A 25879-nucleotide genomic window follows, 5' to 3' on the forward strand; every position below is an offset into this window, starting at 1 on the left:
GAAAGAGACTTACTTAAAAAAATCAGTGGGTGGTACCTTAGCATCTTTTTTCCTCCTGCTCTTGGAGGGTGTTTAGTGCTTCCTTGAACGTGAGTCAGGGAAGGTATACATATGAGAAACCATCAGCGCTCCACAAGAGAAATGGCAGCAAGGGGAGTTAGCTACGTAGAGCAGTCTGGCGCTCTGAACATCAAGTTCCGAGCATGGCTGACCAGAACTGGGGGCTTATTTGCTCTCTGGACTAAATGGAGGGTGATGGAAGGGTACGCTGCATCTCCTCCAAAGACAGATACCTTCCTTTGGCCATGAGCAGTATATGCCTTTGGAAGAGAGACATTTTCGGTAGCATTTTCCATTGCAATCTCTCTCCCCTCCTTTTCTGGTCTTCATACTGCAAGTTAAAGAATGTCCCTTATGCTTTGCCACACTCTACCTTCCAAAAGCATTAAAGCTGATTTTCCCACTCATGTGTATTAAAAGTCTAAATATTTACTTTATTTGGTTGGGTTAATGGCCTCCTAATTTCTTATTACTGAATATCATCATTTTTAAAATAATAATAGTGTAATAGTATTTCTTGTCATAATTTTTGAAACTTGAATGTGTGAACATGTTCTAACGCCCTCTCTTAAATGAGACCCTAGGTGAGGATGTAATTGTAGTTCAGCTGTGGCTGTCACTGAAAAGCACTGCTTCCTCTTTACCCTCTACATTGAATTCTGCATTAAAATTAAATCACATTTGGGGAAGATTTCCATTTGTCCACCTAGAGGTTTGAAAATCACCAGGTAGCGTACAAATCACCAAAAAGCTTGCTTCTTTCCCATATTGTCTCCAGTGTGTATTACTGCAGAGTTCTAAATGCCTTGTTTAAATGGGCTACCATTTAAAAGGTTGAAAGACAAATTGTGTTGGTTTAGACATATATTTTGCTTCTATATTTCTAGAAGCAAAAAGGCACTCGTAGATACATAATAGGTGTGCTTTTGCTGTAGATACAAAACACAAATATAAAGGGCACGAGGTAAATCTTCCCCGGGAGAATTCTAATTTTCCCCCAATATATTCATGTACAAGGATCACATTGACTGCTGTCCACTGGCAGGGTCATCTTAATGTTGTTATTAAAAACATGTCACATCGTTAATCCACTAAGCTAAAATGACTGCTTTTAGTTGCTTATATATTTAAATGCTTATATTAAGGTTATGGCACAGTGAATAAAATATTTTAGATGTATGTTAGTTACATGAAATATACCTGATTAATCCAGGACCTATCAGGACACTGAAAATATAAGCAACTATAAAGCATTCAATGGAAAATCTTGTGATGTATAAATTTTATGCTATGTCCAATTAAAGGGGAATCTATTACAAATGGAATTGTTTTATGTCCCTCTCCTTCCCATGTTGCTTCTTTTTGCAATGCTTGGTATTAGAGGAACCATTGCAGAAAATGAAAAATAAATGTGGATGCTTGTAAACCCAATGATATTATTTTCTAATTTCATGAGGATGGGTGTTGGCAAATCTGTCCTACTCTGTCTGACTCTGGGTTGGAGGACTGTGGTGCTAAGAATGCTAGTTTGAATCCCGTTTAAAATTGCCTGAACACACACACACACACACACACACACACACACACAGGAAGAGAGTCCAGTGGAGAGAGATCAAACTTGAGCCCTTCTGCTACATAAAATTTAGCAGCCATCCAACAAATAATTGCTTTATTTTAAAAGCTTGTTCTAACTAAACATTAGTCATACCCTCGCCCTTGACCTCTGCTTCCTGTGTTAAAAATCACCATCCTAAAAATCTTAATTTATGCATTTCATAATCACAAAAAGTTCCCTGAAGAATGCAATGTTTTATTGCATTGCTGCTTTTTGAAAAGGGAAGAATGTCTCCATATCTCTGTATGTGTGTATTCATAAATTTATATGTGTGAGGGTACATGATTGTATTTCACAAAATTTTTGCAGTCATATTCCAAAAAGCACAAGGGAGATGAGAGAATATGGGTAATGCAGGGGAAAGAGGCTGGAGAAAGGAAAACAATAGGTACACATTTCTACCAGTTCTCTCGGGCATCCAGAGCAGCTGCTTAATGATACATGTATCATTATATCCTGGAGTAGTTGCAGGGCAGAAACAGACTTGATTACACTACAGACAATTGTTTCACAATAATTCTGGGCTATTTTTCATCAGCTGTCTCCCCTCACAGCAAAACATGGGGTCATTTTTTTAAGGAACAAAACAAAACAAAACACCCTTCTACCACAGGAAGGTTGTCCAACAGTTAAAGGTTTTTAATAATTTATCATGCAAAACATTTTAGGCTCAATGCTAAATTTCTCAGCTATGACAACAAAGATGAGTGAAAAAAAAAGAGAGCTTAACTAGATTTTAGAAAAACAATAGGTAAATAAAAGAAATTGCATGCTTACTTTTCATGATTGCATGTACTTTTTTTTTTTTTTTTTTAACTTTGTTTTGGAAATTTCAAGCATATGTAAGAGTAGAGAGAGGAGTATTACAAACCAGATGATGTTCCCATGTCCAGCTTCAACAGTTATCATACAGTTTGTTTCACCCCCTCCCCCTCCTCCCTGGAGCAAATACCAGAGGTCATTTTCCTCTGTAGCTATTTTTTTTTTTTTTTTTTTTTTAACTTGGCTTTGTCTGACAGGCTTTGTCACTAGTAGGTGCAATCTTAAGGGTTTGTTTAGAGCAAATTGATTACGAAGCTGATTTCTTTTTCAGAGATGCATGGAAAACCATCCCCTGGTCATCATTTAAGTATTTTCACATATCAGCTGACTGCCATCATATCAAAGAACTTTTAAGTTTTATTTCTAAGGAAGATGGAGAATTTTAGTCAATATTCATGTCTTTCAGAGAGCAGCACTGGGTACCTCAGGACTTTATTTTTCCTTGAGATGATAAGAATAATAATATCAATTGTTATAAGGAGCTAGGTAGGTCTTAAGCAACTATTCAGATTACTTGATATGTATTAGCTTACTAATCCCCACAATCACTGTATGAGGTATGTACCCTCACAGAGGGACCTAAGATGGGGACCTTTAATCCATTTTATGCATGACCCCCTTAGGTAGTCTGATGAGGCCCTCGAAGCCTTTCTCAAAATAATATGTTAAATGTATAAAACAAAATACATAGGATTACCAAGGAAATCAATTACATTGAAATAGTTAACAAAATATTTATAAATTATTTTATAGCTGTATGTATGCTTCTTCATTAAAGCATATGCAATAAGAATATGGGGGAGTCTAATAAATATAATTTCAAATCAGTGATGAATGTAAGCAATATTTTATGATAATTTCAATAACTAATGGAATAGTCTCCCTCTGGTTTCTACAGGTGGCAAAGTCACAGTGTTGCTAATACTATTGCCTTTTGTTGCCTACTTCCATAATCGATGGGAATTCTAACTTTCGGTTAAAGAAGAGTGAAAATAAAAATGTAATTTTGTGAATAAACTTATATAAAATTAATTTTATCTTTTTTTGAAAATTTGAATTCAAAATGTACTGCTTCCACCCTCTGAAATAAACTCCCAAATGTGGCCCAGTTGGCACAGTAGGTGAGCCTTACCAATGGCTGCTGGAGAACTGGAGAGGAGGGAGGAAAGTCAACCAGAACGACCGGGAAATACAGCATATGATCTACAAGGACACGTTTTCAGAAGCCATCATGAAGGATCCTGCAAGACCGCAGTCTAATGAAAGATCATGTTCTGCCCTGACGGACAACTGGGAATGGGCATGGTCAGGTCTAGTTATGAGGATATCAGAATTCAAATTAAAAACATGGTGGGGATGGATGTGGTGATGTGTTTCTTAGTTGTAATGATGGCAGAACTTCCTTTGATGTTGGATGCCATTGGAGACACCCACTCCTTGTTCTTAAGAGCCCAGTCTACAAGGGGCAACAGACATGGAAACAGATTGGAATGGCATACACTGATGTCTGTTATTGTGAAAGGCACAGAGAGGTGCACTTAACGTCAACAGGGCCATGAGGTATATACATATATTATTATATATATATAATTGAAAAAACAGCATCTTCAAATGCATTTTGCATTGGCCATTTCAAGGCTTAACTGGGAAGTGGTGACTTCCATGTGGCTGTGGAAAAAAAAATGCCTAGTAGGATTAGGGAGAACTGGGAGAGACTGAAATAGACACACCCAGAGAAGTAGCCTGAGCTAGATTTCGAAGTGCTTTATCATCATGCAAAAGCCTTTAGACATTCTTCCACAAAAAACAAAGACCTAAAAGAGGTCTTTAAGCAGGAGAGTGAAATAATTAGATCTGCTTTATAGAAAGACTTGAGCAACTCTGAATTCAGGCACTTAGAAAAGTATATGCCTCAGACATATTTCTTCCAATTTTTCAAGTCGAATTTGTTCTACTTTTCTTTGCCTGACGCCATCCTTTTTCTTTTCCTCCATTCAGGAAGCCAGCCGCACACTGAATACCATGACAGAGGCAAAGTCCCTAGCAAGGCTCGGAGTAAGAACGAGAGTCCCTGACCTGATTGAGGACAACGTGTTGGAAGGTAGGGAGAACTCTGAAGAAATCATCGTGTTTAATAGCCCATAGAACTATGTCCAAAGTCTTAAGAGCAGATTACTCTTTGACCTGCATATGACATATGTAATAACATCTTCTAGTATCTCGTTGAGTCTGTGTTTCTGGAATCTAGCAGTGGGGTATCTGGATGACCACTGAGTACAGACAAAGTTCTTGATGAGACTTCTGCAGTAAGAGTGGTGTGGATGCTTCATGTGATGTCTGGGAAAATTCTGAGTTGCCTAGAATGTTCATGGATTGGAGGCCCTAGAGCACTTTAGGAGGGCGTCACCTTTCACTTGACCGAGCCCTGACCAAGACATCAGGGGAAATGGTTTGGATGGGCAGCTTTAAGATGTTACCACATTCTTCTCAACTTGCAAGCATGAACGTTAAATCTCTACAGTCAAGGGGAAAAATAAACTTTATTAAAATATTACGCAATAGGAAAGAAACCTCGTGAAGCTCCCTGACACATGTGGAGCTGAGGCTGGTCACGAGCCACACTCTGAAGAAATCAGATCCCTGTTCTCTCATTTAATGGGTTTGATGAACCATCTTCAGCAAGTCTGCTTTTGTATCTCCTGATGTATTCTCATTTAGCAGCCATGATGCTCACTGATACCTCTGAGCATCTCACAAGAGAAGGAAGATGTAGGATAGGTGTGTTCTGTCTTTCTGTTCTTTGAACTGGGGTCCCCACAGCACCAGCAATGAGGTGACTGCAGAGAAAATTCTCTCCCCAAGAGTTATAGCTTTTATAGCCTAACAGACTTGACATGCCATACACACACACACACACACACACACACACGTAGACACGCAAGCACGCCTAGTAGGGTTGCCAGATTTAACGGATATATAAATAAAGGGCACCTAGTCAGTTAGATTTGAACTTAAGATGAAGAGCAAATAATTTTTTATTTTAAGTGTGCCCCAAATATTACATGGGCAGATTTCATGGATTTTGCAATAGGTAGGTGTGCCTATTTCACGCTGGGACTAATGTCTCAGCATCGTCTGGGAAAGGTGGTGAACCAGGAGACAGAAGGGGATTTTAAAATATGTTGGTGTGGGGCAGTGATCAATATTAGAAAAGATGGCTTTGTTTCCCAGTTCTGTCAGCCTTATGACTTTGGCAGGTGATTTAATCTTTCAAAGCCTCAGTTTCATCATCTGTAAAATGGGGATAAGGACAGTAACAACAGCAAATGTTTTCTGAGCACTTAGTAAGTAGCAGGCATTATTCTAAAGACTTTACATGTGTTGTCTTATTTTATCCTTACACCAGTGCCATGGGTAAGGTGGGTATAATCGTTAGTATTATCCTCATTTTATATCTGGGAATCTAGGGCAGTGGGAGGCTAGGTAACTCACCTAAGAACAGAACTACTTACTAGGGGAGTTGGGATGGATTCAAATTCAGGAGGAACAGTTAACTCTACGGTGTCAATAAATGAAGTGTGTATGGTGCCAATGCCAGTGGCAGGTGCCTAGTCAGAGCTTAATCCATGGTATTACCAACCTTATCAGAATAGCAGCTCTGCCTGGCCCCAGGAAATGCTATTAGACATGAGAAGATAACCCAAAAGGAAAATTAGAGATCCCTTCCAGGAGAAGCAAGTGACCAAAATTTAAAATGCCATACATGGGACTATACTCCCATCCCAGCATCTCTCATCAGCTAGGACAGAATGAAGCCAGAAATTTGGAGGTCTTGCTGGACTCCTTCTGACCTGAGAAGAGCCTGCGTGATCATAGTCAGCTCTAGTCTGGACTTCGTCCACGGCAGTGAGATTTAAAGGCATGTGCCGTTGGCAGGACGTCAAGGGCCTGCCCTTCAGTGTTTTGTTTATATTTTTGTTCTTTGTTCATTTGTTTATTCAAAAGTATTTGTGGAGCTTCTCCTATGTTCCCATGTTGAATGTTGAGTTGGTTTCTCAGAACACCAATAGAAACACAGCAGACCCCTGACCGCAATCGCACAGTTTGTGGGGAGACAGATCTATCAAGATTGAATTTCAAGGCAAGGTGATACATGCAACAGTGGCAGAGGTGGCTCAGATTGCAGACCAAGCCTACTTAAGGTGGAGGAGGGGTTGAGAGGAGAGGTATGAGAGCAGCAGGGACTCCATAGAGGCAATGACGCTGGAGATAGGACTTAAAAGGGAATACTAGCAGCTGACATCTGCTGAGTTCCTACTGTGTGCCAGGGGCTACTGTAAGAGTTTTACCAGTGTTAACTCATTTAATATGAAAGACACTACTATTATTCTCATTTTACAGACGAGGAAAAACAGAACCAAGTTCAAGTAACTTGCCCCAAATTACACAACTATTATGCAGCTGAGCTAGGATTTGGTCCCAGGCTTCAGAATCTATGCCGTTCACCACTAGACCGTTCTAGTTAAATAAAAGGCTTCCTGGTTAGAAATGAGGACTGGTACTACAGCCAAGGGCTAGCACATGAGCTAGCACATAGATAGGTGTGAGGAGAGAGTTGGGGGTGTCTGGACATGAGCCTGGAGAGGTAGGCTGTGTAAGACGTTCTCTGCTGTGATGATTATTTGGATTTTAATTTGTAAACTGTGAGAAATCCCAGAAGGATCTGAAGCAATGAATGAGAGAATCAGATCTCCATTTTAGAAAGATAGCTCTCTGAAATTGGAGGATACGCTGGTGGAGGGTTGTGTTGTAGGCAGAGACCAATTAGGGGATTTCTGCAGTGACCCAGTCCACACAGGGCAGGGTGGCTCCTGCCTGCCTGTGTAGTATTCCAGCAGTACACCTACCGTGCAAGGGGTCTTTCAGGAAGTGGATGTTACTTGAAAGGGATGTCAAGATGGATGGGAACGTATGTGTGTTTGTTGGCACTTGATCCAAGAATTCTACCTCCAGGTGCAATAAAGCAATTAATTGTAAGGCAAGATGATCCAATCATGAAAAATGCGTGTTATGGAGTTTTGTCCCAGTAAACTATAAACTCTATAATCCTTTCTAAATGTAACTGCAAATCTTCTTTGCTTTGCAATAAATATTTAATAATAGGGGATTGCCAAGGAAGGCTATATTTCAAAAAATCTTAATTGCTCTAAAGAAAGCATCTGCAGACACAGGTATTAACACACCTAATTGCTGCTAAAATGCATTTATCAACGAGACGATCAAATAAAACGCAAGCAATGGCTTTTCTAACCTTTGGTTGGGAAGGGACAGAAGACTGACAGGTTTATTGCCTCTAATTCAGCTTTTTCATGTCTCCTACTCTTTTATTTCCAATTTATCTTTTATCAATAGATAGCTGATGGAGTGCAATTCAAACCTACATTTCATTAGTAGAGTGTATAATTTTCCTTTTTTTCCTGTATTTTACTTTTAGATTTTCACTCTTCTCTATTGCACACGCATTCAGAGCTCACTTTTAAAGTCATAAATAACCACTGATGCCTTGTCCTTAGTTCTATTTTCTGCTACTCAACTAATTTATTCAACAAATATGTATTTGTTGAGTACCTACTTTGGGCCAGGCACCAGTATAGTGCTTCAGATAAGCACTGTCTGTTAAGTGAGCTAAACAGATAAAGTCACAGCTGTCTTTAGACTTGGACTAGGGTGGAGAAACCTGATGCTCGAGAGATCAAACATGGAAAAATACTGGAGCAGGATCACACAGACAGACCATGTTAAAGGTTTTGGCTTTTATTCTAAGTCAAATGGACTCAAAATGGATGAAATAATCACTAAAACTAAAATTATTACCCTTTGATATTTCTCTTGATTTTACTCAATCAATTTTAAAAAATGAATGGTATGGAATTGATGACAGGTGCTTGAGAGGACATTGACAATGAACAGAAAGTCAAAAAAACCTCTCATTCTTGACTTGGCTTTTCCACCACCAATTCTAGTTTGTTTAAAAATAGCTAGTGTTATTTTATTTGAAAGTAAATGTTATTGTTGGAACTTTCCCACATCTAGCCTAGATGAGAAATACCACACAAAAACTTAAATTTCTGTTAACCCAGAAACAGCCACTAACATGTTCACAGAAACAATCATTTTTTTTTTTTCCAGAGAAACTATCACGATTCAAAGTTAATCTGTTCCAAGGAAAGGAACTGGAGTTGGTTACTGACATGCAATCATTCATTTCTTATTTTACCAACAGTAATTAAATTGCCCGGAACTGTTGTCATTTAACAGCCTATTAATTGACTAATGTGCATTACTTGCATTCAGAGTATAGGTACAATCCAGGGATTAAGCAAGAAGGAAAAAAGATTTTCAAACTCTGCCTGTCATCCTGAAAGGGGTACATTTACCTCATGTTGCAAAGTAATTGGTAAATGTGCAAGTGGCTTCTGGCTCAGAAGGGGGGGGGGCATGTCAATATGAAATTACAGGGCAACACGGAGCTCACAGCCTCCCTGAGAGCCAGGGGAGTTGGTCTCTGAACACCTTTCTCGTGAGAAGAAGCCACCATCCTTTACCATCAACCGGATGCCTTATTCAGCTGTCTCTTCTTTTCTCGTGAAAGATTTCATTCGCCCTTGCCAATTCACCAGGGTGCTTTTGAAATGCATTATTTTGCATCCCTAGATGGGGTCATTCTTACTTTTCTAAAGCTCACGTAGAACTTTTCCAGTTTTAGAAATTTAAACATAAATCGCTTATGGGAATCTCGTAGCCTATTTTGAAGGTCTAGGCTGTGTGTATGTCAAAGCCCGAGGTTTCCTGAGCTCTTTACATATTTGAATCTCCAGCATTCATGGGACAATGAAGGTGCCAAGAGAAGTTTGATGAATTGAATTGGGATAGGAAATAATTTCCTATAAATAAGGTCCAAAGAAGTGACAAAATTGACATTCACAAGCATTATTAAAAGTTGCAGTTCTGAGATCTCATCATCTTAAATTGCTAGCAACCCAAAGGCAAGCATCTCTTTCACTCATAAAATTTTCTTCAAAGGATCTTATTCCCAAACAACTTTTCTATCAGATTACTCTCCAAGCACACTAAGGGTCCGTGTCTCCTTTGTGAAGCCAGAAAACTCCCCTTCTTGGACTTCAGGCAGCAAGTAATTTTTAAGATCACATCACCCTTGCCAGGAAACCTTTTGGGTAGGCTCGTTATAGTCGAGTAAGCATTTACCGTTCCTCCTATTTCAGAGTCGTGTGTTCTGCTGGCCTTTCCTGAGGAATGTCTCCCCACAGGCAAATGCTGTTGCTGTTTAATGCCTCAGTCTACTCTCTGTAAAATGGAGATAATAATGTCTTCTAATTTACTGACACATAAGTAAGTTGGAAAACTACTTTGGCAGGAAACTGAAGGTATAAATGGGGTAGAATCAAGCAAGATGTCATTGTTCTTTTTAGTTGGGATCCTTCATGACCCGTATTCTCTTTTGCTTCTCACTCATTGTAGATGACATTAAGTGGTCTCACTTTTTTCTCCAATAGCACTGACCCCCAGAATATTTATTCTATGGTCTCCTGTTTCTGAACATTGGCATAAACAATGCAAACTTAAAATACTTATGTAATTACACAGCGTTTATAATGTATAAATAAAATACAAGGTATAAGATAAAGTTGTACTCTCTCAACCGAAAATTCAGAATTGGTTTGTTTACCCTTAGTTAATTGTCGGCCTCTAGTAGAAAGAGGCCTTCCTTTTAAGTGGGTGGCTTGGGTGATATTGTAGGTCTGAATTTGCGTAACGTGAGATTATAAACGTATTTGTGCCCACTTAGGCTGATGTGTGACCTTTGGTAAGTCTGAACCTCAGTTTATCATCTGTGAAATGGCAGGGTTGGAACACGTGACCTCCAAGGAGTCCTTTTCCATGAGTCCATAAATTAAATACTGATTGTGTTAATGGAATGGAGATTCAATTAGATTTGTGAATTTCTCTGAGATCAAGAAGAGCTCTGATCTAACTTTTCTGAAAAGGGTAAAATATATCTTGCCATTTTTTTGTGGATTCTAGGCAAAACATTTTAACATCCCTCACTTCCTCCAAACCAAACTAACCATAGGATTAACTTTCCCAGACTCTCCGTGTATGTATCCAACATGTTAACTTTTCTTTTTAATGTTAAATTAGTGTGACAGGGTAAAATTCCTAGTATATGTCTGTGAAAGGCTGGTAGAAGACAGAATAATGGCTAAATGGTCCGTCCTGGACCCTTTCAAAACATATTCTGTCAGAAATCAAAACGATGATGTCTGAATATGTGTAGATTTCCTGTGACACATGTCACTAGAGTTCCTACTCAGTGACACCTTTCCCTTGAACAATACTTTTCAAGTACAGATCTTCAATCAATACACCTATCTATAGTCTAATCTTTAATTAAAGAAAACTTTATTTACTACCTACTACTGTATATACAAGATGTTGTGTCAAAGCACTTCACATATTTTGTCTCTGCTCAAAGCTCAGAGTGGGCTGGGTCATTTCTCCATGTTACTTCAAAGGTATCATGAAAGGTTCCAGTCACTAGATTTTGCTCTCTGAGGTATTGAATTCTAAGCCTTATTTGTAATTATGGAGTGAACAGCCTCATTTCATAATAAAGAGATGGCTGTCATCTGGGAAGGACTAAGGGACATTTCCTAATATGCTGGGTATTACACAGAATAGATTCATTCCTTTGCCAAAGGCCAAACAGCGTTCAACACGGGAGAGTGTTGCCTGGCACAGCGCAATCCCAGTAAAAGCCATAAAGAAACGCATTCTGCTATCCATGCTAATATCTGGACACTACTCTAAAAGTTGAATTCAAAGGACAGCACAGTGCATTTTAATAACAAATTGCTGATCTGAGAATCTTCTGGGAGAATCCATTGTGTATCATAAATTGATGGTTCAACTCACGCCTCTGCGGAAATCTGTAGACTGAACAGCCAGGCTGGCTGGCTAACAAATTGCAACATTATTTTTCCTAAATCCCCAACATTCATGATTTCATTTCGGTGAAACAGTAATTTAAACAATGACTAAATGTGTAAGAAAAAAATACATCGAAGCCATGGAACGATTTATTAATAATGGTAGGACATTTTCTGCAGTACTTTTAATGCATCACTTAGGACCATATTGATTCAGTATCAAAGTTCTTGGAAACAAGCCTCTTACCAATATCTAAGATCCTGATGTTGTAATTGAACTAGAAAATGTAAGATTTCCACTGCTCCTGCTGAGAATTCTTCCCAATAAATGTATGTTTTCCGCTGGGGCTAAAACCACTGCTACTTGTGTTTTTAATTTTTCCTCCTGTTTCTTTTTCTTATTATTCAGTTTTCTTTTTTCTCTCTTTTCCCAGAAAAACAGACATAGGAGACACTATTCCTCTAAGATAACTTGCACTTTAGGGGACCATTTGAATGATAAACTTTGTTATAATTTATAGCCAGAAAATCACCAGTGAGCAGTATGAAAGAACAGGGAAATGCATTAATGTTTAACTCTATTAGGTGGTTGAGCGAAAGTCTTAGCAGAAATGAGTTTTGACTGTCTATCCCATTTTTTGCATCTCTTTCTGTAAAAGGTTTAAGAAATGTCTGCTTGCAGCTTCCTTGAGGAGCAGGATAACTACCTCTGAGCTTAATGAGTTCTTCATTAGGCATCAGCATCACAGCATCGTTTGCTGGGAGAACAAAGAACAGTCAACTAGGGTTATGGTTCTGATTCTCGGGCTTAGTAGATACACGGCCTTGGGTAAGACGTTTCATCTCTCTGGGCGTCTGAAAATGAAGGGACCGGGCAAGGTGATTTTTAAGGTCCCACCGCTGTGACATACCTTGGCTGGGTATTTTCAGAAGCTTGGGAAAAGTAACCAAGAGCTGCTTGAAGAAAACTGACTAGAACATTCAACATTAGGAGAAGCTCACTTCCAATTTTCAGTGGAATAAAAGAATTGTTCCAATAAGAGGAGTGCTTAGGAAAAATAATATGGTGCGTTTCACTGGGCTGGGAAGGAATCTGTCTTCACTCTTGAGACTAGTTGGCTGTAGAACCAGAACCTCCTCATCAGGGTATTGGGACTACACGTCCCAGTGTAGTGGATGCTGTGTTGTGCTACTCGGATTCCCCCTTCGGGACTGGGACGTTCATTCATTAAGAAACTGAGGGTGTTGGCTTCTGATGTCTTGTAGCCAAATCCCTCTCTTGGAATTATTTTTAGCTGAAGGGAGTTGCTTTAATCAAGGTTAGCCTCTCTCCCTGGGGATAGTCTGCTTCTAATGACTGTTCAGCGTAGGGAGGGTTCAAAGCCTCAGCTCTCTTGCTTCAACTTGAGATGATTCTGAAGGACCACCCCAGCTCAGAGTGCGCCAGTTAGATGGTGCGACCCTGTGAGTTCTCTGCTGCAAATGCATCACAATTCACTTACTCTCTCTGCCAAATTTTGCTTCCCTCATTTCCTTTTGGATGGCGTACATGAGAACACTCCCCACTAAGCCTCTTACACCTAAATTTTCCTCTCAGAGTCTATTTTTGGGCAATCCATCCAAGATATCAAAAGATGGGAAATAAAAGCTTTAGTATTAAAGACTCATTGAGAAAGGGGTTGAGGTGAGAGACAGTGAGGTGACAAGCGAGGAAAGACAGGGCAAAGGAAAACTGGAAAATTACTGGATTCTACCAGTGTTGAGTTAGTGCAGATAAGATACTGGGATAAGGTACTTCCTCTGTCCAAGAGAGAAATAACCCACTGAGGCAGTCTGGGGTCTATGTCGGAAGGTTTCTTCCGTAGAAGTCAGTATGTGTTTTAGTGGAGGAGGCGTGAGACGAGAGGGATTGCCACTTTATTCTTCGCTGACAGCGCAGTCGTGGAACCAGCAGAGGGGCCCAGGGGTACTTCTGAAGAAGGGAGTCTGGAAGCACATGGCGTTTTGGAGGAAGAGTAAAATCCAAACCACCAGGGGGTACAGGCAAGAGCATTACAGAATCCCAACAACAAGCATCACCTGCCAAGAGTGCACTCAGGATTCTAAGGCAAAAAGTCATGGGTTCTGACAGAGATCTGCCACGAGACAGAGAGAGAAAGAGAGAGAGGGAAGGAGAGGTGTGAGCAGAGACTAGTTATTCTGTGAATAGTGGGACAGAAGTGTTTCTTAAGGCAAAACTCAGGAGACATAATTAGACATTTCCTTTTCCAGTTTCCTTCTTGGGGAAGTTGCTGGAGGAGTTTGTTAAGAAAACAGATACTGGGCTTCCCTGGTGGCGCGGTGGTTGAGAATCTGCCTGCTAATGCAGGGGACATGGGTTCGAGCCCTCGTCTGGGAGGATCCCACATGCCGCGGAGCAACTAGGCCCGTGAGCCACAAGTACTGAGCCTGCGCGTCTGGAGCCTGTGCTCCGCAACGAGAGGCCGCGATAGTGAGAGGCCCGCGCACCGCGATGAAGAGTGGCCCCCGCTTGCCACAACTAGAGAAAGCCCTCGCACAGAAACGAAGATCCAACACAGCAAGAAAAAATAAATAAACTCCTACCCCCAACATCTTCTTTAAAAAAAAAAAAAGGAAGAAAAAGAAAACAGATACTCAGGTATCCAGCAACTTGGGAAGGGGAGTTGTACAGTGTTGCTTTGTGCTGTTCATTATTTCGTTAAACATACACTAATGACATCGACTAATAATAATTTAACTGATTATATCTTTTAAGTGTCTTCAAAAAAACACTGGCTCTTTTTTTTATAATTGGGATTCACTTTCCTTTTTTTAAGATTTATTTTTTATTGAGGTGACACTGGTTTATAACATTATATGTCATGTGTACATTATATTTCGACTTCTATATACACTATAGTGTGCTCACCACCAAAAACTTTGTTACCATCCATCCACATAGCTGACTTCCTTTACCCATTTTGCTCTCCCCCCATCCCCCTTCCCCTCTGGTAACCACTACTCTGTTTTGTTTTGTTTTGTTTTATATAGTAACACACACACACACACACACACACACACACACACACACACAAAGATTTTCATCTTTCCTTCTCCTAATCATAGCACTGGATATTTTTCCTTCCAATTTATACCACTGCAGACACAAGAATGCTGGACCCCATATAGCATATCTATGTACTTGTGAGGAGTTTTAGATACAGACTATGGAAACCAACTCTTATTAATATAAACAGAAAATAAATTTAAGATAACCCATAGAGATAATGGATTATTGGAGGTACATCAAGTGATCCCTAGAAATAATGAGTTATTGAAGAATTGGGTTCAGAAAATGGACAGGAATGCAGAGAGACTAGACACTTGGGACCACAGCTGAGGTCACCCTGCAGTGGTTGGGGTAACCCTGCAAGCACTATGCCCTCATGGCTAGAAGCTGATGCTCCATGATTGGTCAGCACCTTTGCTGCTGGATGTTGCACCTGTGAATGGACTCACCTTGGGGGAGTTCCCTGCAAAGGGAACGGGGTTTCCATACTGGGCAGCCAATGTTCATCACAGTCAACCTACTTAGTAATCCAATCTCCAAATACATATTTCTTCTCACAATTATATCAAAACAATACCTCTCCCAATATAATGCCACTCCATGGGCAACTGAAAAGATCCCCTTCCCCTTCCCAAAGAGAGTTCAAATTCTCATTAGTATCTGCTTATGGCTCCAAGTTATGGCCTTCTGGGGCAAGCTCATTCCTTGCCTTAGCCTGCCATGATCCTGGTTAGATATTCTGAAGCCTATGGAACAAGTTGTAAAGTTAGCCACAGCCAATGCTTTCTGCGTACAGCTGTGGGGAAGAGGAATGAAACAAAAAGGGAAATTGAGATATATAAAAGCACACATGCACAACAAAAAGAGAATTTGTGGATAAAAACTGCTGAACTTACAAATTTCAGGCAATGAAGCATAGCTACTATTTGGTTTTTTCCTTCTCCAAACCAATTTATGCTCCCTTTGCCTCCACCCAGCACCTCATTTGATCAGGCTTCTTACCCAGTGTAGGAACCCAAATTTTGGTGACCCTCTCTATGTTCCAATATCTTTTGCTGCTGGGCAGGGTAATATGCTGAGACACATTTAAGCCTCCTCTGGATCCCATTTCCATGCACCTCTGCACTGTACACAGGAATCCTAACTCTCCCTGGTTGTCAGTGTCAATAACAGAAAGCAAGCAACAATAAAACTACTATTATGTTTTAGCTGGTACACCCATGAGTTTAAGGTGCCTGAGATGTCTGAGTAGCAGTCTTAGATTCTAACTTAATAAAAGCATTGTCTTGAATCAGTGGAAGAACTTCTTGCCTTATTACTAAAACCCCTAAACCTGGAAGAGCTGAACTGAGGAATCCAAATGAAAACAAAAATTGTAAATGGGTATCTCCATGAGTGAATATCCACACTTCTATCCCTTGGATCCTGGAAACCTATATTCTACCTATGGAGAAATAGTACCACATATTGCTTTCCGTGTCAGCGTATATATTGCATTTTATAAGACCACGTCCCAAACTGAGAAGGAGTTCTCTCCCTGCAGAGACTCTAAGTCCTATATAGAGCACACCACCATTCTATAAGGCCATCTGCATCTGGTTGATGATGTGTTTTAAGACCCTGAATTCTATGGGCATCATCCCATTGCTTTGGTTGATTCTTTAACTGGAAAGTGAGTTTCTGCATGGAATTCTGTGTTTCATGATTGTGTACAAGGGCTCAGCACATTCATGGGCAATGTTATTTGCAGGGGTAAGACAAATTTAAATCCACAATGCCTATATTCCTGTAAGGACAAGTTATTACCCCCTTCATGAGAGAATGGGATCAAATAAAATCAATGTGCTACTGATGCCCTTGAGGTGTGATAAAAAAGAGGGAGTTCTGCTTTAATATGATTGTTGCTAATTGCACATTGGGTAACCATCTTGGTCAAGCTTATAATCCACATCATTGAGCCTATGCCTAGCTTCTAACAATGCCATGACGTCCCATTGTTCATGAGATAAACACTGCAGTGGTCAAGGAAGGAAGTTAACAAGGTGCTCATGGGGTAGGTTATCTTGCCCGCGTGTTTATTAAAAGTCCCTTTACTTTAGGGGACATTTTGTGAGTACTTACAGGAGATACAAATATTTTCAAACTCTGTGTCCACTCTGAGAGGTCCACTCACATATCACTACTCTTAGGTCCTTGGTGCAAATTCTCCAATCTTGTTCTAGAACACCTGGTGAAAACATCAGTCACTGCCAATGCGTCAGTTCAGAACCTTACCCCAGATAATCTCTCTCTGCAGGTAAAGTGGATGAGATGTAACCATTAAGGTTCTACGCAATATATTTCCTTCTCCACAGTCCTCTTGGGCCACTTCTGAATGTGACCAAAATGCTACAGAAGAGAAGAGGAAGAGCTTACTGCTCTTTTGCCACATTATTATGTGGTTTCGCAAGGATTTGTCTATAGGAAATTTGATTTCCAGTTCCTTTTTTTAAAAAACACTCTGTGTCATGGGCTTTCATTATTATGAGAATATTGACAAGACTTTGACTGCCTTTGCAAGTGTCTTACCCCTCATGGGTTGCTGAGGTTGTTTCCTACCGCCCATGCCCTGGGTACGTGAATGTAAGCAACAGAACACGACTATACTAAGCTAACCTGAAAACTAACTTGCTGGAACATTATTTAGTAGCTCACAGAAACAAGCAGAGGCCCATTAAAATGAGCAGAAACCAAGGAAAGCTTAGTGGTAGAAACAAAAGTGTTCTACCAAAGAAACGACCTTGTAAGGGGGCTACCGTTGGCACTTACTCCACTGCTAGTTCTGGAGATTCCAGCTACCATCGCGCAAGTGTACCAGCACTTTCCCCACTACATGCTGATACGACTCATGGATTCTAATTCTCACTGCATCTGAGTATCTCATATTCTAGTTTCAAAGCTTTTGTTGGAAGCGTCCAATTGTTCTATTCTATGTCATACACCTGCACCTTAACTCTCAGAGGTGAAGAAATGGAGTGTTTGGTCTCCTTTTTCATTTATATAAGAAAATATGATTTCCTTCCACAAATACTCTCACAATGGAGATTCCTCCAAAATAGGAATGAGTTTATAAGCTGGGAAGCCCCAAATGACAAAGGTCCACTACGTGCACGAATGCCATTATAAAGGTAAGGGAGATTAGTTACATTACTTCCAAACTGACTGCAACAAGTGCTGCATTTTAGTAGTTAATCACTGAGTAGCTGGAGGTAATTTATTGTAACTTTGCTGCAAGTATGTCTACCTAATCATTGCAGTTAGGTACTCCCAGGTCCTGAATGCGCTCTGTGTTCTGCCACTGCCTACTTATATTAATTTGGCGAGTTTTTTAACCTTCCCGGACAGTATCGAGAGGGCTGGTGCCTGACAGTGCTAACCGTCTGAATGTCTATCTTGATTAATCTTCCTCTTCTGATTGTGATTTGGGCTGGTTTATGGGCAAGTGTGGAAGGTTGTCTTCTTAACTCTGTACACAGTCCCCAGTGGGGTGAATGTAAGATCATTTTGTATGGGCTACTGACACCCTCACTTTAGAACCCCAAAATGAAGGTCTGTACCTCTAACATGTGGTTTTAACTTGACCTTCCATCATTCTTCCAAGACATAGGACTGCAGTGGAAACCTGCAGGTGGGGAGAGAGGGGATGATTTATTCAGTTGCTGGCCTGTCAAGATCCGGGGGGAAGGAGGAAGCTCTGAAAGCAAACCCCTATAGTGGGAAACAGTAGGTGCCATAAACATTCAATTTTACCAAGGGCTAAATGAGTGTTGTGGTTTTTTCCTTATTCTGAATTAAGTTTGTTCTGAAATAGAAATCCTTTTCTTTTTCCTTTCCCTTTCCTTCCATTCTCAGCTCTTGTCTAGGGACCGTATTTAGGATGAAAATAAATGGACCATTTCAGCATAAATGTAGTGGTGCAGGAAAAGGTGTGAGAAAGTGCTTACTGCATAAAACACATCCCTTTCTGATTCATTACATCCCTTTTCTGCTGTGTATAAGTGGACACCTTTCACTAACTCACTAACTCACTACAGGGTAGCTGTGAACGTGCGTTTTGAAGGGTGGAGAAGTCCTCTCCCAAAATACAGAGAGCTAAGCTATAAATCAAATAGACCTCTCAAAATCAATCAACAAAAGAGGCCTTCCAAAACTTGTCTCAGTCAAGCTTGAAACCTTATTTTCCTAAGTCGGTCCCAGGAACAGATATGTTTTCACGGAAGATGAGCATCCTTCATGTCCAAATGATGCTCTCATTAGAAAATAGTTTATACGGGAAAAGCCAATAATTAGCTCCCCGTGAAAGTAAAATTTTAAAAAAGCAAACTGGAAATTGAAGTATGAGATGGAGCTGAATTAAGTGAGGTGCCAACTAATGTAACATATCTGTTATCTGCATTTTCAAGAGAGTTTAAAAAAATCCTTGGGTGCAATTAAAAAGAAAGCTTTTGGTAGAAGCCTTCACAAACGAATAACATCAAATTATTTTACTGAGGAATTTTAAAGACAGTGGTAATGGTATAATCTGATTTTTATTTAAGATGGAAGGTTACACAAACATGAAAGCAAGGGGCCAAGATAATACTAATGGAAATATGCATAGTGCTCTATAGTTTTCAAATACGCATGATCACAGTCTATATTTAGTAATAGTTCTTGGCAACGATGACAATTACACCCGATTTGCATTTATCCAGGCAGGAAATCTGGGGTGGACATAATCAAACTCTCAACTAGTCAATAGGTTACATTTAGAAATATATTCATTTAGAATCAACTGTCCTACCTGTAACTCTTAAGGAAAAAAAAAAAAAGCTTGCAAATATACAGGAACCATTGAAGGCTTTCAGTATTGTGATAGTACAAATACGCAATCCAGGCTTTGAGAACCTGGCATTGATATTTACTTTCAAAAGTAGGAAAAGATGGCATGAATTTCTTTATGAACAAGAGTTTGCTCTGCTACTAGTCCCAAACTTGGGACAAATCACCTTAATTTATAGGATTCCTAACATCGTTAACGGCTTCTGTTGCTATACAAATCAGCCATAGTGGATTCTGCTCCTCTCTTCAGGTCACAGACCCCACATGGAGAATGTAACACTCAAATGTGACATTACTCCCAGCATCACCTTCATTTGTAAATTAAATTTCCTCGCCCTAACAAATCAGAAATTGTAATTTCTTCACCAACACTATGTCTCTTTCCTCATTCCCTCAAATATACAAATACAGGGGATCCAAAATATTTTAAACTCCGTATTTTTAATGCTAGCATTGTTTCTTTATTAACGTAAAATCCACAATATCTCCACTCTCTACAACTATACTGCATTGCGCATTTTTATTTCTCCTGTGGTTAAGCATTTCTTAGTGATAGTAAAATTCCTACTTCTGTTTTACTTTAAAATCAGTGAATACTTGAGCTAAAAAGAACCTGGAGTAATCAACTACCTCATCTTTCTGTGCCCGGACATCCTTGACAGAGACACACAACCATAATACCATGTAACAACAGAGGCAGTTATTGGAGTGACCCATCTATAAAGCAAGAAACACCAAAGATTGATGGCCACTACCAGAAGCTAGGATAAGGCAGGGAAGGATTCCACCCAGAGTCTCAGAGGGAGCACAGCTCTGCTGACATCTTGATTTTGGATTTATAGCTTGTAGGGCTGTGAGAGAATAAATTTCTGTTGTTTTAGGTAGTTTGTTACAGCAGTCCTGGGAAACTAATACACCGTGCAATTCTCAGTTCAAATTAGGTGCTCAACTAAAACTTGTTAAATGAATGTGTGAGTAAGTGAATGAGTGAATGGATGAGTGTAATTACACAATGTACCACAGTGGAGTTTATAAAAACACATGTATACCTGAATGAGTTCATGGATGAGGTGATGTTGAGTTACCTGTATAGGAATAAAGCAGAGCTAAACTCAAGCCAGCTCTCAATTTGGTGGGTGGGCTAAAGTAAAAGTATTTTAACTTCCAGGGCAATCTCCCCTGACAATGAACAACAGTTTTTAAGGTACTTTCTCTATATTCAAATAAAACAGGTGGATTTTTAAACATTGGCTAAGAAAAATGTAATTATAAAATTAAATAATCTTTGGAATACCAAATAATATTCTCAATTTAATAAAAATAGAAATAAACATAAAATAAAGACAAATTTGTACTATTTCCTATTTGAGAAGATGAAAAAAATCAGAGACACTTAATTGGCATCAGAGTGGCAAATGCTTTGTTATTATTATTATTTTACATTTGTCTGTGATAATTTATAAATGTTTCACCATATAAACCATTATGGAATTCTTTAGAATACTTATTTCCATTTTATAGGTAGTGCAACTAAGGCACTTTAATTTCTAAATTAGGAACTAAAAGTGTCGAAACTATGTCACATCTATCTTCTGACTTTAACCCTGGTACCACATAGAGAGACTTACTTGACAAAGAAGGATACTTCAGAATCACTGTATCTCCTTAAAGCACAATTTTAATTACTGGGTAAGCCTAATACATTTTTAGCACAAATAATTTCTGCTGGAGGAAGAAAAAATAAGATGTGAAGATAAAAATGTATTTGAAGAAATAGACAAAGACAATTAATATTTATTTACACATACATATATATATGAAGATGAGGATACAAAGATATTATATATAATATATTACATATATATGATATATATATATGTGTGTGTGTGTGTGTATATATATATATATATATATATATATATATATATATATATGTACTTGCTTTAGAAAACAAGTTTCTGGAAAGGATGGCCTAGGTTTAAATGTATAACTCCTAAAATATACTGTCAGGGGTCAGGGGTGTTGAGCTTAATGAGTGCCACCTAGTAACAATAACCAGCATCCCAATGTTCATATTTTCTTATCTCTGTTCTCTTTGAACAACGAATGACCTAGACACCTAGACACTTGAAGGTACAATATTATGTGTCTATTTTTCCATTGTTGCAATAAGCATAAGAAGCCTATTTCTTATAAATAAACTCTACAAATTTCCCGAGGGCTATAGAAACTACATCTTGTTTCCTTGCATGATGGCCTTTGAAAATAAGTTCCTCTAAAAGGTAGTGTTACTTTGGCAATAGGTACAGGGACTAACTGAGCTTCTGGCACTGAAATTTCCTGAGAAATGGAAACCTCATGGATGTTTAGTTTGAGGTCACTGTCTGGGCTTTAAGAGAAGCTCATTCTTATTAATGTGCAAATACAGGTACATTTTTGCTTGGAAACTATGAATTTTATATGGACGTAATAAGCAATCACCACTATTTCGTTACTGATAAAAAAAAAAACCCAAGCACCTGTTACACTCCTTGGAATGTTTAAAAACACCACCTACAGTAAGGAGCAGAGGGCAATATCTGATCAGATCGGATTGCTCAAGGATGGTCCCCAAGGAAAGATCTTACCTTTTGTCTGTGTTCGCTGCCTAGAGTACCCTGTCTCTACTTGGCATCTCTCTCCTCTGCAAAATATCCCGACATTCTCAGCCCAAAGCAATCTCTCTCTTCTCACTGATACTTAAATCTTATGGAAAATCAGCAACATGTGTCCTACTATAACCACTTGTTAGTCTTTTGATCTCATATGTAGCTTAACCTCACTCTGCCTACGCCTAACCTTCCATAAGATAGAGGTATTAATGGTTGTCCTATCAATTAATTCTTTCATTCACTTATTCAGCCATGTTGTGATGATCAAATACTCTAAGTGCTTTGAAAAAAATGCAAAATATTTTAGAAACATGAAGCAGTGGGTGAGTTCTCCCCAACTTCAACACTCTACTAGATGTAGCAGTGCAGCTGTTTATCTCTCTCTATACGTACATCAATAAAATTCTATTAATCTATCTAAATATCTGTCTATCTATGCCTATGTACTTATAAATATGACTACCTTTTTTGGGGGGTGTGGTCTCAATTTATTTCTAAATGGAAGAGAAAAAAAGGTGAGCACCATAGCTTTCGGTAAACACGATTTTCATAAGCTAAACAATTACTTAAAAATGATAAGTTTACAAAGTCTGAGAATTGTAGAGAATCAAATCTTTTTTCTCACATTTTAACATATTAGTATAACTTTAAAAAAATTTTTAATTTTATATTGGAGTATAGCTGATTTACAATGCTGTGTTAGTTTCAGGTATAGAGCAAAGTGATTCAGTTATGCATATACATATAGTGCCCTTTTCAGATTCTTCTCCCATATAGTTGATTACAGAATATTGAGTAGCGTTCCCTATGCTATACAGTAGGTCCTTGCTGATTACCTATTTTACATACAGTGGTGTGTAACATATGACTATATTGCTCTGTTTGCTGCACCTGCCCAGATCTCACAACCAGATGATAAAGTTTCCATGGGCTGTGGCTTATATTTTTCTTATGTCCCTCAACATAGGTAGCACAGTTCTGGTTACAGAGCACACACTCAATAAAGCCCCATTTAAAGAATGTCATTTCTATGCCATCCAGGTCTTTCTTGAAAGCCACCTTTTTTGTAGTAGCTTCATGCAGCTTGTTCTGTGACTGGTACCCTGCTGTGTTCAGAGTGACAGACCATCATGGTCACAGAACCCAAGGAATCTGAGGGCATAGTGGACTCCAATTGGTTTCAAATTTATCAGCTGCTTTGTCCTCATTTGTGTTTCACGTGTGGCAAAACTAATAATATATCTTTTAAGTGTGCTGGGAGGCCATACAGGCTTAGGGAAAACATTCCCTACCGTGTTCCCTCTGCTGCCCTCTGTGTGGAAGGCAAAGGCAGCAGTTTTACTATTGAAAGATGCGAATAAATTGCTCGTTTGCTTGCCTGTGTGCAAGCACGGAGCACTGTCCTTTCTTTGCACTGGAGGCCACTCCGCCATGGTGCTGGGCTCAGAGCAGAGGGGGTTAAAAGCTTTGGCTTTCCCTCATTCACCACTTAGAAGTACACAATGCAAGTCAACCATCATTTAATTTATTTTGCTTTGTTAGATGGTGGCGTTAATTAATTTTGCTTTGTGGCCTCGCTTGCCTCTTGATAACATCATTCTTTTTAATAGCAATGGAGCCTTGCAAATATCAAGCAGCCTACCCCCATCACAACGGGCTGCAACATAAAAACACATTAGAGTTTGGAGGCACCAAATATAACTACTTTAGGAAAACAATGTAATAGCTGCAATTATGTTTGTGCCTGCCTGTGAGCCGCCCTCCTCCGTTTTGTTTCTTTCTCTTTCCCAGTGTCCTTAATGGATTTTTGTTGTACAAAAATATCAGCATCTTTGTCAGACACTCAGTGGCCTCTGCCGTGTGGACAGTCAGCTGCTTATATCTGGGCTGACCCACTTGTTGCACTGCTACACTCGCTGAGGCTTTCTGGGCTCAGACTTTCTGATTTAGGTCTACCTGATGAACCTGCTTCTTGAAACATTTTGTATGGTCTCCATCATTTCAAAGTTAGTTTTTTCTTTATTAGATTAAAACCTGCTTGTATCCCCAAACCACACGCCCACAGCCTAAGGTCAATATCAGGTTCATCAAAGGGACCCTAACAGGCTCTTGTGTTCCTAGCAGGTTATGAGTCCTCAGTTTGCAATTGAGAAGAGAAAGAGAAAGAATCATTGCTTCATATCTTAATTTCCCAAGGTTTCAGGCCATTCCCTAGCTTCACGCAATTGGGCCTGGCTTTGTATTCCAGGGGGGTCTCTAAAAGCTGAAAAGATTGAATTAGTAAAGGGAGTTATGTGCTCCTGGGCTATTGACTTGGTACCTTCAGGGTGATGGCTGTTATGGACTTCCTGTTGGGTGTGGGTGAATTAGAAGAGTAGCTGTGATAACAAAGAAAGTGGAAAAGCCTTGTTTTCCATTTTCAGGCATGAAATTAGGTAAATGAGGATGCATGAAATAAAGTTCGTGTGTGTGTGTGTGTGTGTGTTTGTGTGTGTGTGTGTGTGTGTGTGAATTCAGTGCCTTTGATCTTGTATAAGGGTCTTGGCTTTAAGAGGTCATCTCTGGATTCCACAGACATACAGTATCATCAAGTGTTAACATAGGAGGCCACCTGTAAGACCTCAAGTCTATGAAAGCTGTGTAAGTACGTGGAAACCGAGGTTGAGAAAGGAGAATCCTACAGGTTGACACAGCCATTGTGGGAAGACATAGCGGACAGACTGCAGAGAGTATGAATAGCTTACGAGACAAACAGACCTGGGGAGCATTTACAGGATAGCTGAGTGACCTTGAGTAAGGTTCTCTGATGATCAGAATCTGTATTTGCAAACTGAATCCCTTGCTTTGTGGGGTCCTTCTGAGGGTCAGAAATAATTCCTGGATAAAGAAATAAGGCAGTCAGTGTCCAAACTTTATCTAAATAATATCTGTGTAATCTCAGGTGCATTTAGTTTTGAAATGGAAATAAACATCAAACTCAAGTAGCATTTTTAAAAATAACAAAAGTCTATTGCTACCAGTATTTTAAAGGAATTTCAAATATGCCTGATAAGAAATTTATATTTGGGGATATGCTTCTATGTATCAATACTTTGGATGAATTGCCCGAAGCCCCTTAAGATTCACAAGGAAAATGGTTGAGAATTAGAACAAAATAAAGGACATGTAAAAGTGGTGAAAAAAAAGGCTGATGGAGGCTAGAAAGCCTTTTTTGCTGCTCTTGGCAGAAGGAACAAAGTGTAAGGAAAATCTTCAGTGCTAAGAAAAATGCAGACATGTATTAATGGTGATTAAAAATTGGTAAACATTACCAGCTTCTTCATAAATTCCTCTCCTAAAAATGTTATGTTTAATGGTTTCGGGTTCAAAAGGAAAAAAAAAAAGGAAATAATAAATCCTAAAGTAAGTTAAGGTAGGTATCATAACTCTAGGTTGTTCATTCATTCATTTACTGTGTATGTGTGAGTGTACGTGTGTATGTGTGTGTGTGTATATATATATGTCTTATTGTGTGCCAGAATACTGGGAATGTAGGTTTGTTGACCAGGACAAACTTAGCCACTGCCTCTATGGGTCTTCTAGCGTACCGGGAATGCCTTGATAAGTTTCATGAAAGGACTTAATGCATTTGGTGCCTATGTCCCTCGGGAATTTGGTAGAAATGGCCAGGGATGGAGGATACGCCTGGGGGAGTAGGAATGGCACAAGCTAAGACTGACCCGTAAGAAAGTTCAGGGCATGTTGGAGCAGTGGAATAGCAAGCTGATTGGATATGGAGGAGGTCTGTGCCCAC

Source organism: Lipotes vexillifer, unplaced genomic scaffold, assembly GCF_000442215.2.
Source record: "Lipotes vexillifer unplaced genomic scaffold, Lipotes_vexillifer_v1.1 scaffold444, whole genome shotgun sequence".
Lineage (NCBI taxonomy): Eukaryota > Metazoa > Chordata > Mammalia > Artiodactyla > Lipotidae > Lipotes > Lipotes vexillifer.